Below are 10,596 nucleotides of genomic sequence, written 5' to 3' on the forward strand. Positions count from 1 at the left end.
TGGGCTGAAAAAGCTTTCCACCTATGGGTTAAAGAGTGAAACACTGAGCTCCTGGTAAGCCTTGGGTGGTGGTCAATCAGGTGTTCAACAAGCTATCTGTTTGGGCTGATTACCTGGGAGTGCAAGTACTTTGAAGGTCACGGTAGATGGTTAGTGGATTGCAATCATTATTGGGTGGAGGGCACAGATCATATTCTTTGAAGTTTTCACGAGAAAGGAGGGTGAGCTCTCTCTAGCTGGCGGGAGCAGATCTTCTGCTTAGGGGCAGTCACCTGAACCCTTTGGCCTATTGCCGCAAAGAAGACTCCTAAGACGAATATCCAACTCCCCTTAATCAACCAGAGCTTAATGAGGGTGCACAATTTAATTCTTGGCCCCAACATACTTCCAGTTCTTAGCTAGAGATCCATTGTGGGCTCCAGTCCTAACATGAGCTGTGCAGTACTTAAGTACGAAGTACTTAATTTATTAAATAAATAAAGAGTTAACCTTTAAAAATATTTGGCAAGATTTGTGTGGGGGTGTGCATCCCCCCCCCTCAAGTATGCATACACAAATTCCTCATTATCAGCCTTTACAAGTCAGAAATTTCGGATCCCTCACCCATTGCAAGCTAAAACAAGCAGGGATTGTCTGCCACAATCACTAGCAGGTTTATTGTAGCGTAAGGTTCCATCTGACCACGAGGCTTCTGTCCAGTGAAAGTTTACTGTACAATAAATGCATTCTCCTTTATAGTGTGACAAGAAGACTTCCTTTCTCACTTTTAAGCTTTCAGATGAGAAATGTCAAAGTGCTAGGTCTGTACTGGTTCATATTGATGATTCACATTGTCTCTGCAACCACACAGCCTCGTTCAGCTTGGAATCCTTCCCACTATTTCTAGTGTTTAGTGTATGTGTGCCATTCCTTATGTAGCCGAAACAGCACCACCCAAACACAGGAGGGAGGTATCAGCAGCCTTGGGAGAACTCAAAGTCTGCAGAAGTACAAGCATCTTTTGGGGAGAGGGACCCTAATGGGGGAACCCCCAAAAAACCCTCAGCAAGGATGGAGTGTGTTTGGTGGACACAGGAAACCAATTATTGAAGGATGGGGAGTGGAGCAGAGAGGTGAGTAGGGGAATGTAATGGAGTCACTGGGACCCTGAAGAGCAGCACTCTATGGGCCCCTCTAGACCTGGGTTTTATTGCAAGTGTATTCTGCAACGTGTTCTTGACACACACAAAAAGTGCATTAGTGATGGGTATATTTCTGCCTTAGTTTGTTCTGAGATGCGCTCCCAATGGCACCATATTTTGGTTGTCCAGAGCAGGGTGGGGACTATAGAGCAACAAAACCAGAACATTTGTGAGCATGAAAAGTTCTGGGATTTCAGAAGGAAGTTATGGGACATGCACAGATGAGAAATGAAGCCGTGTGGCCACCCCAGAACTTTTCACAGGTGGCAGACAGCATTGAAAGCAGATTTGCATATGGCCACTCCACTAGCATTATGAGAACAAATAATCATGGGCGTACAATGAAAAGGCTGTCTGGAAGGGCCCTGCCCTGCCACGTTTTCTCGCAGGTCCTTCCAAATGTCGTTTGTCCTTTACATTTGCCAACAGTTCCTCAATCTAGCCCTCAAACCTGGAACCCAAATGCGGGTGGACTGATGCTGAATTCTCATATTGTACTCTGTTTTAGATACAGAGTGCACCAGACCAGTGGCAGCAGAGGGAAGGGCGGACAATATTCAGACAAATGATGGAGCTGGTAGGCTATTGTTTGCAAGAGCAGCAGAAATAATCCTGTCTCACTTCTGCCACCATTTGCTCTTGCGATGGGTGGGTTTCTCTCTCATTTTCATTTCCTCTTTTAGGCTCAGCTGCTTGGGAACAATCAAGCACAATGAGCCACAAGAGGGAAAAGTTGGAGGGGAGCTCCAAAAAGTCCATCTTGTCCATGGGATGCTCCTGACTTGCTTGCTGGAAGATGGAAGGTATTCGTGGTCATGAACGGCATGAAAATGTTCTTGCGTTCCTTGCAGTCAGTTGCTCTGCTGAGCCCCCTTGTGGCCCTCAAGTGGAGTCCTTATACCTTCCTGAGGATTCTGCCCGGTTTCCTCCAGTCTTTGTACCGGTCCCTCCGTGGTGGGTAAACCAGCGGCTGAGAAAAGCCTGAGTGGTTCATCCGTGAGGAACGGCTGCAAAAAAGCAAAAGGGTGTAAATATATAAGGAACTGACTTACCAAAAATAAGGTGAAATATTGAAGAAAGATAAAAGTGATTAAGAATTTAGTGCTTAGCTTTAGTGCTAAGAATTTAGTAAGATGTATGGAAGTCAGAAAGAGGGAGGGAAAGAGGTTGATGCTCTGTTAGAGCAATGTATTAGGATATGGAATTATGTAACAAAATGTGAATATGAAAAATGGAAAATTATTATGGGGAAAAAAGCAAAAAAGCAAAAGGAGAACATCAAGAAGAGCCCTGCTGGAATGATGCTGTAGTTGGCTACTAGTTTCCAGTTCCTTCTTTGCACAAAGCTTCAAAATGCAACTTAGTCAGACCACTGGTATTTTCACCTGAGATTCAAGAAAGTGGACTCTCCTTCACTGGAAGTTTTTAAACAGAGATTGGACAGCCATCTGCCAGGGATGCTTTAGCTGTGATTCTTTCATTGCCCTTGGGATTCCCTTACAATTCTGTGATTCTATGGTCCTAAGCGCATCCCACCACATTTAGCTTGCACAATTAAAGCTGATTTGGCACCTTTTGCAAAACCCACTTGCCTGAAATCAGACTTTTTGCAATAAAGTAACAGATGTAAAAATGCCCTGGAAATTGTTGGATAACAATTGCTTGAGGCAACATCATCGAACCTCCCTGGAAACTTTGGCCTTTTCTTGAGCATTCATTCAAATGCCATATAAGCCACCTACAAACTTTGGCCAAAGGATCAGGAAGATGGCAGTAAACTTGTAAAAAAACCTCAAATGAGAATCAAAGTGAATATTCCCTGAACCCCAAATTAAGTAAACAAGTGAATAAGTAAGTAAGTTTGGTGTACAATATATCATATATCGAGGGACGCGGGTGGGGCTGTGGGTTAAACCACAGAGCCTAGGACTTGCCGATCAGAAGGTCGGCGGTTCGAATCCCCGCGACGGGGTGAGCTCCCGTTGCTCGGTCCCTGCTCCTGCCAACCTAGCAGTTGGAAAGCACGTCAAAGTGCAAGTAGATAAATAGGTACCACTCCGGCGGGAAGGTAAACAGCGTTTCCGTGTGCTGCTCTGGTTCACCAGAAGTGGCTTAGTCATGCTGGCCACATGACCCGGAAGCTGTACACTGGCTCCCTCGGCCAATAAAGCGAGATGAGCGCCCCAATCCCAGAATCGGCCACGACTGGACCTAATGGTCAGGGGTCCCTTTACCTTTACATCATATATCATATACTTACACGACTGAGCCAGCATGTATATTCTATAATCTCATACCCCCACAAGTACCCTGATTTTCCAGGGACAGTCCTAGGAATTACAAAAGACACCCCAGCTTCTGATTTGATCCTGGAATGCCCCTGTCTCTCCCCCCCCCCTCCGCCAGCCCTGCCAGCACAAAGCTCAGAAAGGAGGATGAACTGGTGCTTGTCCCAAGCTATGACGAAGGTGGCTGTGGCTGCTGCAAGGGAGACCCCTGCTGCCTCTCCAGGGTTGCCACTGGCCTCCTCTGCTGGGCAGCTATTATTTATTTATTTATTTATTATTAATGTTGCGATACATATATGAAATCTTTACATAATGATACATACGCATTATATTCGTAAATTCACATTTTCACATTTCATTATGTACCAACGCTTATCCATTTCTTATTTCTTGCCCTGTGTCTTCCCTCCGCTTGTGAGTGACTTCCTTGTTATTATTTTGTAACTTTATTATTGAGATTGTAATTTCGTATCTTAATAATTAAACATTCAATCTTATATACCTGCTTAGCTTAACTTTGTGAAATCAGTCTATACATATCAATAAATTCTTGTTGGAGCATCTTTTGGTCATGTATTCTTCTACACATTTCCATTCCTGTTTGAGATTTTGATTAGATTGCATTCTAATTGTTGCCGTCATTTTCGCTAATTCAGTCATTTAAAAAAATGTATGTTGCCAATCTTTCAATGTTGGTACTTCTTCTGGTTTCCATTTTTTTGCAATCAAGAACCTTGCGGCGGCTGTTGCATATAAAACGATTCTTTCATGTCTTTGGGGATGTCATTTGTTATAATTCCTAAAAGTAATGTTTCCAGCTTCTTACCAATTGTTGTTTTAATTTTTTTTTTCAGTTCCTCATGTATATTTCTTCCCCAAAATTTAATTTTATCACATCCCCACCAGACATGATATAAGGATTCCTCTGATACCTTACATCTCCAACACAGATTCGATGTTAAGTTTATAAATTTTAGCCAGTTTTACAGGGGTTAAGTACCACCTGTAAAACATATTCATAATGTTTTCTTTGATAGTGGTACCTCTGGTTAAGTACTTAATTCGTTCCAGAGGTCCGTTTTTAACCTGAAACTGTTCTTAACCTGAAGCACCACTTTAGCTAATGGGGCCTCCTGCTGCCACTGTGCTGCCGCCGCACGATTTCTGTTCTTATCCTGAAGCAAAGTTCTTTCTTTTTTTAAAGCGTTTATTAATTTTCCAATAAAAACATCCAATTAACATATCAAATCAGATCCAATAAAAATAAAAACATAAAATAAAAAAGGTCCAATTGTCTTCCAAATTGTAATAATTTTGTTTTGACTTCCCATGGTCTAAATTTCGAAGCGCATTCAACATCATAGTCCTGCCTCTCATCATCCTCAATGTTATTCATAATTCCATGTCCGATTTTACCCTTCCACATTTTGACTCTGGTTCTACGATCCTCATTCATGTCAGAAAACCGATACTTTTTTCCCCCTATGGAGTGCAGATTTGTCCGTATATTGTACTCCTTCAGCTGTTTTTTCATCGCACCGCTTCATTTAATTGCATCCAATTTCAAAGTTCTGTCCAAATCTTTGAGAGTTGTTATTTTGGCAGCTCCCAGATCGTTAATCTTTCCTGTCCAGGTGTTATCAAAGAAACAGAGAGAAATTTCCTTCTGTACCCTCCTTGTTGATTTATCTTAAACAGACTGTTTGCAATGTAGCCATATATCAGACAGTTAGCAATTGGCCTTTGGAATCCTCCCAGTCCCCGCTCCGGGCCCTAGAGGGGGGCTGCCAGACATCCATTTAGCCCTCTCTCTCACTCGTAATCAAAAAAACATCTTTTTGCAAACAGTTGTATATGTAATATTGTTTCTAGTCTTTATAACCAACCATCTGTTAGCTCCTGTTTCTTTTAATCAGGGAAGTATTTCAGATATTCAATAACGACGTGGTGGGAGACGCCATTTTGTCCTTTGTCCTTTGTTTTCGTCTTTAACAGACATTTCCGGTCTTAGAAGAGAAGTGGCTGCGAGTAGATCCCAATTATATATGAAAGTCCTTCTGAACTCACTTTTTGAAGAGCAATTTAAGTTCTTAATGAGACTTGGCATGCATTACGGATTGTTGATGTTAAGGATAAAAGAATGGTTTTTTTACATACCAAGCCCCTCCACATTCCAAACGTCATGATGAGGATCTCTTTGAAGTTCAGTCTTTTGCACCAGAGACTGTACATACTGCAGGTTTTTTCCAGCTTCTTCAATTCAGAGCGTGTCTGTTTGTTTTCCAAATCGTTATATTTTCCCAAACAGATGTGTCCGGCTATGGGGTGGCGTCGCAGGAGTGTCAGCCGTCCCTAGCTCCGTGACCCAGTGCCCCTGCCATCTGCCACATCGGCAATCTGGGGCAGACCGTGGGTCGTTGAGACAGTCCTCCCCTGCCCTGGGGAGGCTGCCAGGTCTAATTACCCCCATATCAGCCCTGAATTATCGGAACGGCTGAAGTCCGATTGTGTGGGATCAGCCATTTTCCACTGCCGGAAACAGGAAGTCCAGAAGCAAAGTTCTTAACCCGAGGTAATATTTCTGGGTTAGTGGAGTCTGTAATCTGAAGCGTATGATACCTGAATCGTATGTAACCTGAGGTACCACTGTATATGCGGTGAAATTAATATCTGATTTCCAAAGTTTTTCCCAATGATCTAATGAAATCGCTCATAGTGACTGCTGGATAGGGGGTGAAGAGGATGAGAGCAGCCGCATTGCGTCCTTTGCTGGTGCCCAGGGTGCACACATTACGCACATGCACCAGACAGGACCAGGGGCTGGGCCCAGAGGGTAACCCCCCCCCCCCCATACCAGCCCAAGTCCTGCCACTACCACCTGGCCCAGGGTGGGGCCTGACAGGCCTATAAGATCTGCTGCTGTGGCTGCTACCACCCAGGAGGATTCCCCTACCACTCACCACCTGGCCCAGGGCGGGGCCTCATGGGCTCTGTAAAGGACTGCTGCCGCTGCCGCTGCTGCTGCTGGGCAGAGAGGGCTCCGTTTTCTTTGGTTTTTTTTGTTTAAATTGCTGTTATTTTTTACCTAAACTGTGATATTAATGCTGTATTCTTAATTTTAGATTTTGATTTACTGTATTTTTCGCTCTATAAGACGCACCAGACCATAAGATGCACCTAGTTTTTGGAAGAGGAAAACAATAAAAAATATATTCTGAATCCCAGAAGCCAGGACGGCTAGCGGGATCGCAGCGCAGAGATCCCTCTGGCTGTCCTGGCTTCTTGCTTGGCCATGTGCAGCCTCTCCCGGGGAAGGGGAGCCTTCATCCCCTGCCTGTGAGAGGCTGTGCGCGGCTAAGGCTCCCCCAAGAGCTGCGCTCCCTTTAAAGAGCGTGCAGAGCGTGTGTGCGGCTCTTGGGGGTTTTTCCCTGAGGAGGGAAAAGGGCAGAGGGCAAGGAGTATTGATTAAAAATAAAAATAATAAATGCTTTGTGCATCCACTTTTAATCTTGCCCCTTTCTAGAATTTATTTATTGCTGTGTGTTTTCCTTTTTGTAAATCTCCCAAAGAATAAAACAAAACAAAACTGGGATTAAGGGGTTTCTCAGGACGATGAAGCGCCTGTGTGTGTGTGCTGTGTCCCGTTGGTGTAGTAGTGGTGACGATCACCCTTCTTCAGATAGGAGGACACACACAAACATGGTAGGCTGAGGAGGTCAGTTGTGGGGAGAGTGAGAAATGTCCCTATTTTCATCTGAGGAATGTTGGGGTATGTAACCAGTAGCCTGTTCCTGCAAGAGGGAGCTTGTTAGCTTTGTGCGTAGTCTTAAGTATTACTATTACTACAGTGGTTTCTCAGGTTACAGACGCTTCAGGTTACAAACTCCATTAACCCAGAAATAGTACCTCGGGTTAAGAACTTTGCTTCAGGATGAGAACAGAAATCACATGATGATGGCGTGGCAGCGGCGGGAGGCCCCATTAGCTAAAGTGGTACCTCAGGTAAAGAACAGTTTCAGGTTAAGAATGGACCTCCAGAACAAATTAAGTTCTTAACCTGAGGTACCACTGTATTACTATTACTAATATAAGAGGGACTCTTACCTACTTGGAGATTCAAGCCCTACACCTGGAGGGGGCCAGGAAAACCTGGAGAATGGAGCTCCGGCAAACATACCAGGAAATTCACAGATAAGGCATGACTAGGGTTGCCATATTTCAAACTCTGAAAATCTGCCAGAAAAGTTGTTGAGCTTTTTGGCAAATTTTTTAAAAAAGGTTTTGTGCTTTTTGAGTTTTTGAGCCAAAAACTACACCGCTCACATGGGTTGCCATATACCTGGATTTTCCCAGGCAGTTTAGCGATTTCTGCCTGGACACTGCTTCCGACTGCAGTATTCCAGATGTCTGGGATATTCTGGATGTTTGGCAACCCTGTGGGGATGATGGCAGGGGCCTTCTGCTGTTGCTGCCCATCAACTGAGGGCTCATTTCTGTTTGTCCCTTGATTCCTAGTCACGGGTCTGAGATGTTTATCTTTTGCCCCACCGCTTTCCCCAGAAATACCCACTGTTTCCTGCTGAAACGGAACAAACATAAATCAGCAGGAAGCCCGGTCGACTTTCACTCTGATTCAGCAGTAAACCAAGGGTTTTCCTGGGGAAAGTGGGAGGGCCAAAGGAAAACCTCTTGGACCCGTGTTGAGAAACCAAAGGACAAACAGAAGTTAGAGGCATATGATGATACACAGCTTCATTTAGCAGTACAATGGTACCTCGGGTTACAGACGCTTCAGGTTACAGACTCCGCTAACCCAGAAATAGTACCTCGGGTTAAGAACTTTGCTTCAGGATGAGAACAGAAATCGGGTGGCGGTGGTATGGTGGCAGCAGGAGGCCCCATTAGCTAAAGTGGTACCTCAGGTTAAGAACAGTTTCAGGTTAAGAATGGACCTCTGGAACGAATTAAGTTCTTAACCCGAGGTACCACTGTACAAGGAGTAGGTCAGAGCTTCCCTCTCAACATAGCGTTGTTGTTGTTGTTGTTGTATTCATATCCCACATTTCCCCTAGACTCAAGGCAGCTTACACAAATGAAAGCCGATGATTTTTACACTTGTTCTTATCCAAAAGGCTGAGAAGCTATTGAAACCCAGTGGGTTTTCTTTAAGACTCATGATGGTAGATGCTGCACAACTGCCCAGCTGCCCACTGCGGTGGACACTTCTGCATTCTAGTCCCTAGCATACTTCCATACTGGGAGAAGTCTAGAAAGCCATAGAAACAGACTATAGAAAGCAAACAGACTTGCTCCACAGAGAGCTCCCTCACTACAAGCATGGCTACAGGAAGGTGATAAGGAAGACTATACAGTATTCTCTACTGAAGAAGGCTCTTGCTTTTCTCCTGCCACTTTGTAGCATCCATGGAAATTAATAAAATGTGTGTCTCATCAGAAGAATGTTTTCTAGCTCAAGCAGTGCATGCAGTGTTGCTTTGGTTTGGTCAGGCTTACCTGGAGTCAGACATGGCAGCAAGAGCTTTGCCTTGACCCACTTGAGATGGCCTTGCAACCCACCTGGTGGTCTTGATCTACTGTCTGAAAAGCTCTGCTCTGCACTGATCAGCAGTGGCTGAGGGCTTCTAGGGTTTCAGATGAGGGCCTCTCCCAGCTCTGTCTGGAGACACCAGGGACTGAACCTGGGACCTTCTGCATGCAAAGTGGGTGCTCTGCTTCTGAGCTATGGCCCTTCCCCTCCTTGAGATCATTTAGCCAACTTGCAACATTCAGAGCCTGGTGATTCTGGATTTCATTTTTCTTGCCAACCTTTTGACTCAGTGGTGGTGGACTGTTTTGCATTAGAGTAAAATTACCAGTATTTTTCAGGAGGGATTCAAGTGCATACAGTTTAATTTAGATTTGTGCAATTAAAGCTCTCTGTCACACTAGCTTAATGATTTCACCCCTTTCATCAGATTATTTGCAGTTATAAACATTGCAGGGAAAAGCACTGAAAACTGGGTTGGCCAAAGGAGGTCCCTTCTAGGTTGGTGGTCCCTGGTCCCCCCCAGCAATATACCATGGACATAATAGTACATTAGTGGTGGATTTATACTGGAACATCCACACATCATTCTGCTTTGTTAGTTGTTCTGCAAGACTTCCCCAATGTCACCACATTATTGCTACCTTGTGCTATAGTGCAGCAAAGGTGTGACACCCCGCCCCTTGGGAACATTTGTAGTATAAAAAGTTACAGGTTTCAGCAGGAAGTTGCGGAACATGCACCAATGAGAAGCACAGAAGCATGTCTGTCCAAAAACTTTTGCAAATGGTATTGAAAGCAGGATTGTGTATATCCATCCTGAGGCCATCATGAGCACAAATAATCATGAATGCACAATTAAAAGGATGCCTGGTGCAGGAGACTTGATAGGAGGAAGATGTGTAAACACCCTGCAAGCAAATCAGGATGAATGCAAGATGCATGCTCATTGTCCTAATGCTGCTCTGGAAACAAATCCAAACAAATGCTCAATAAAGACTGGACATGGTCTAACCCCACTGTAAGCTGTGTGCAAGCAAAGCAGGATGAATGCTCAATAAGCACGCCTTCTAGAAGTAATCTGGGGTGTCAAAACCAGGGTTAGGTGGCTTCATTGTTTCAGATGAATTAACACAGATCATTGTGATATTGCGTGCATCTGTAGCACCAGTGCATGCTGGCAGTCAAAAATTCTGCCACCCAAATCTGTCTCACAGACAAGAGTGTGCAGACAGAGAGCCTCAGGGGGTGACAAGAGCCCTAGTTCTGTGGCAGAGCACATGTTCGGCATGCAAAATATTTCACGTGCACACACACACTCACATGCAAACGCAGAAACCTATGTTTTGGTGTTCTGGATGAATCCTCTCTTGCCTTTATACTTCAGCATTAATCAACTTACCTGGATGACCAGAGAGGCCCGGCTTGCTTCTTGGGTTTGGTTGCCTGCTTCTGGTACTCCATCCAGCCACTCACCAGCTCATGGATGATCATCAGATAAAGGAGGAAGATGAGGATGGCCGGGTCCATTTGGGGCACTTCTGGGTCTGCTTCATTGGGCCCGGGGGACATGGATGCAACG

General features: G+C 44.6%; 1 long non-coding RNA gene across 1 annotated transcript; it reads right to left on the minus strand.

The window, feature by feature from the left end:
* Positions 1-629: 629 nt before the first annotated feature.
* Positions 630-10,522, minus strand: LOC310669348. Its single transcript, XR_014507122.1, has 2 exons — positions 10,417-10,522; positions 630-2,188 (listed from the first exon to the last, which is right to left on the minus strand). It is a non-coding gene; the product is annotated as an uncharacterized lncRNA (long non-coding RNA).
* Between the last annotated feature and the right edge of the window lie 74 nt (positions 10,523-10,596).

This window comes from Podarcis tiliguerta (genome assembly GCF_965153285.1).
Source record: "Podarcis tiliguerta genome assembly, chromosome: Z".
NCBI classification, from domain to species: Eukaryota; Metazoa; Chordata; class Lepidosauria; order Squamata; family Lacertidae; genus Podarcis; species Podarcis tiliguerta.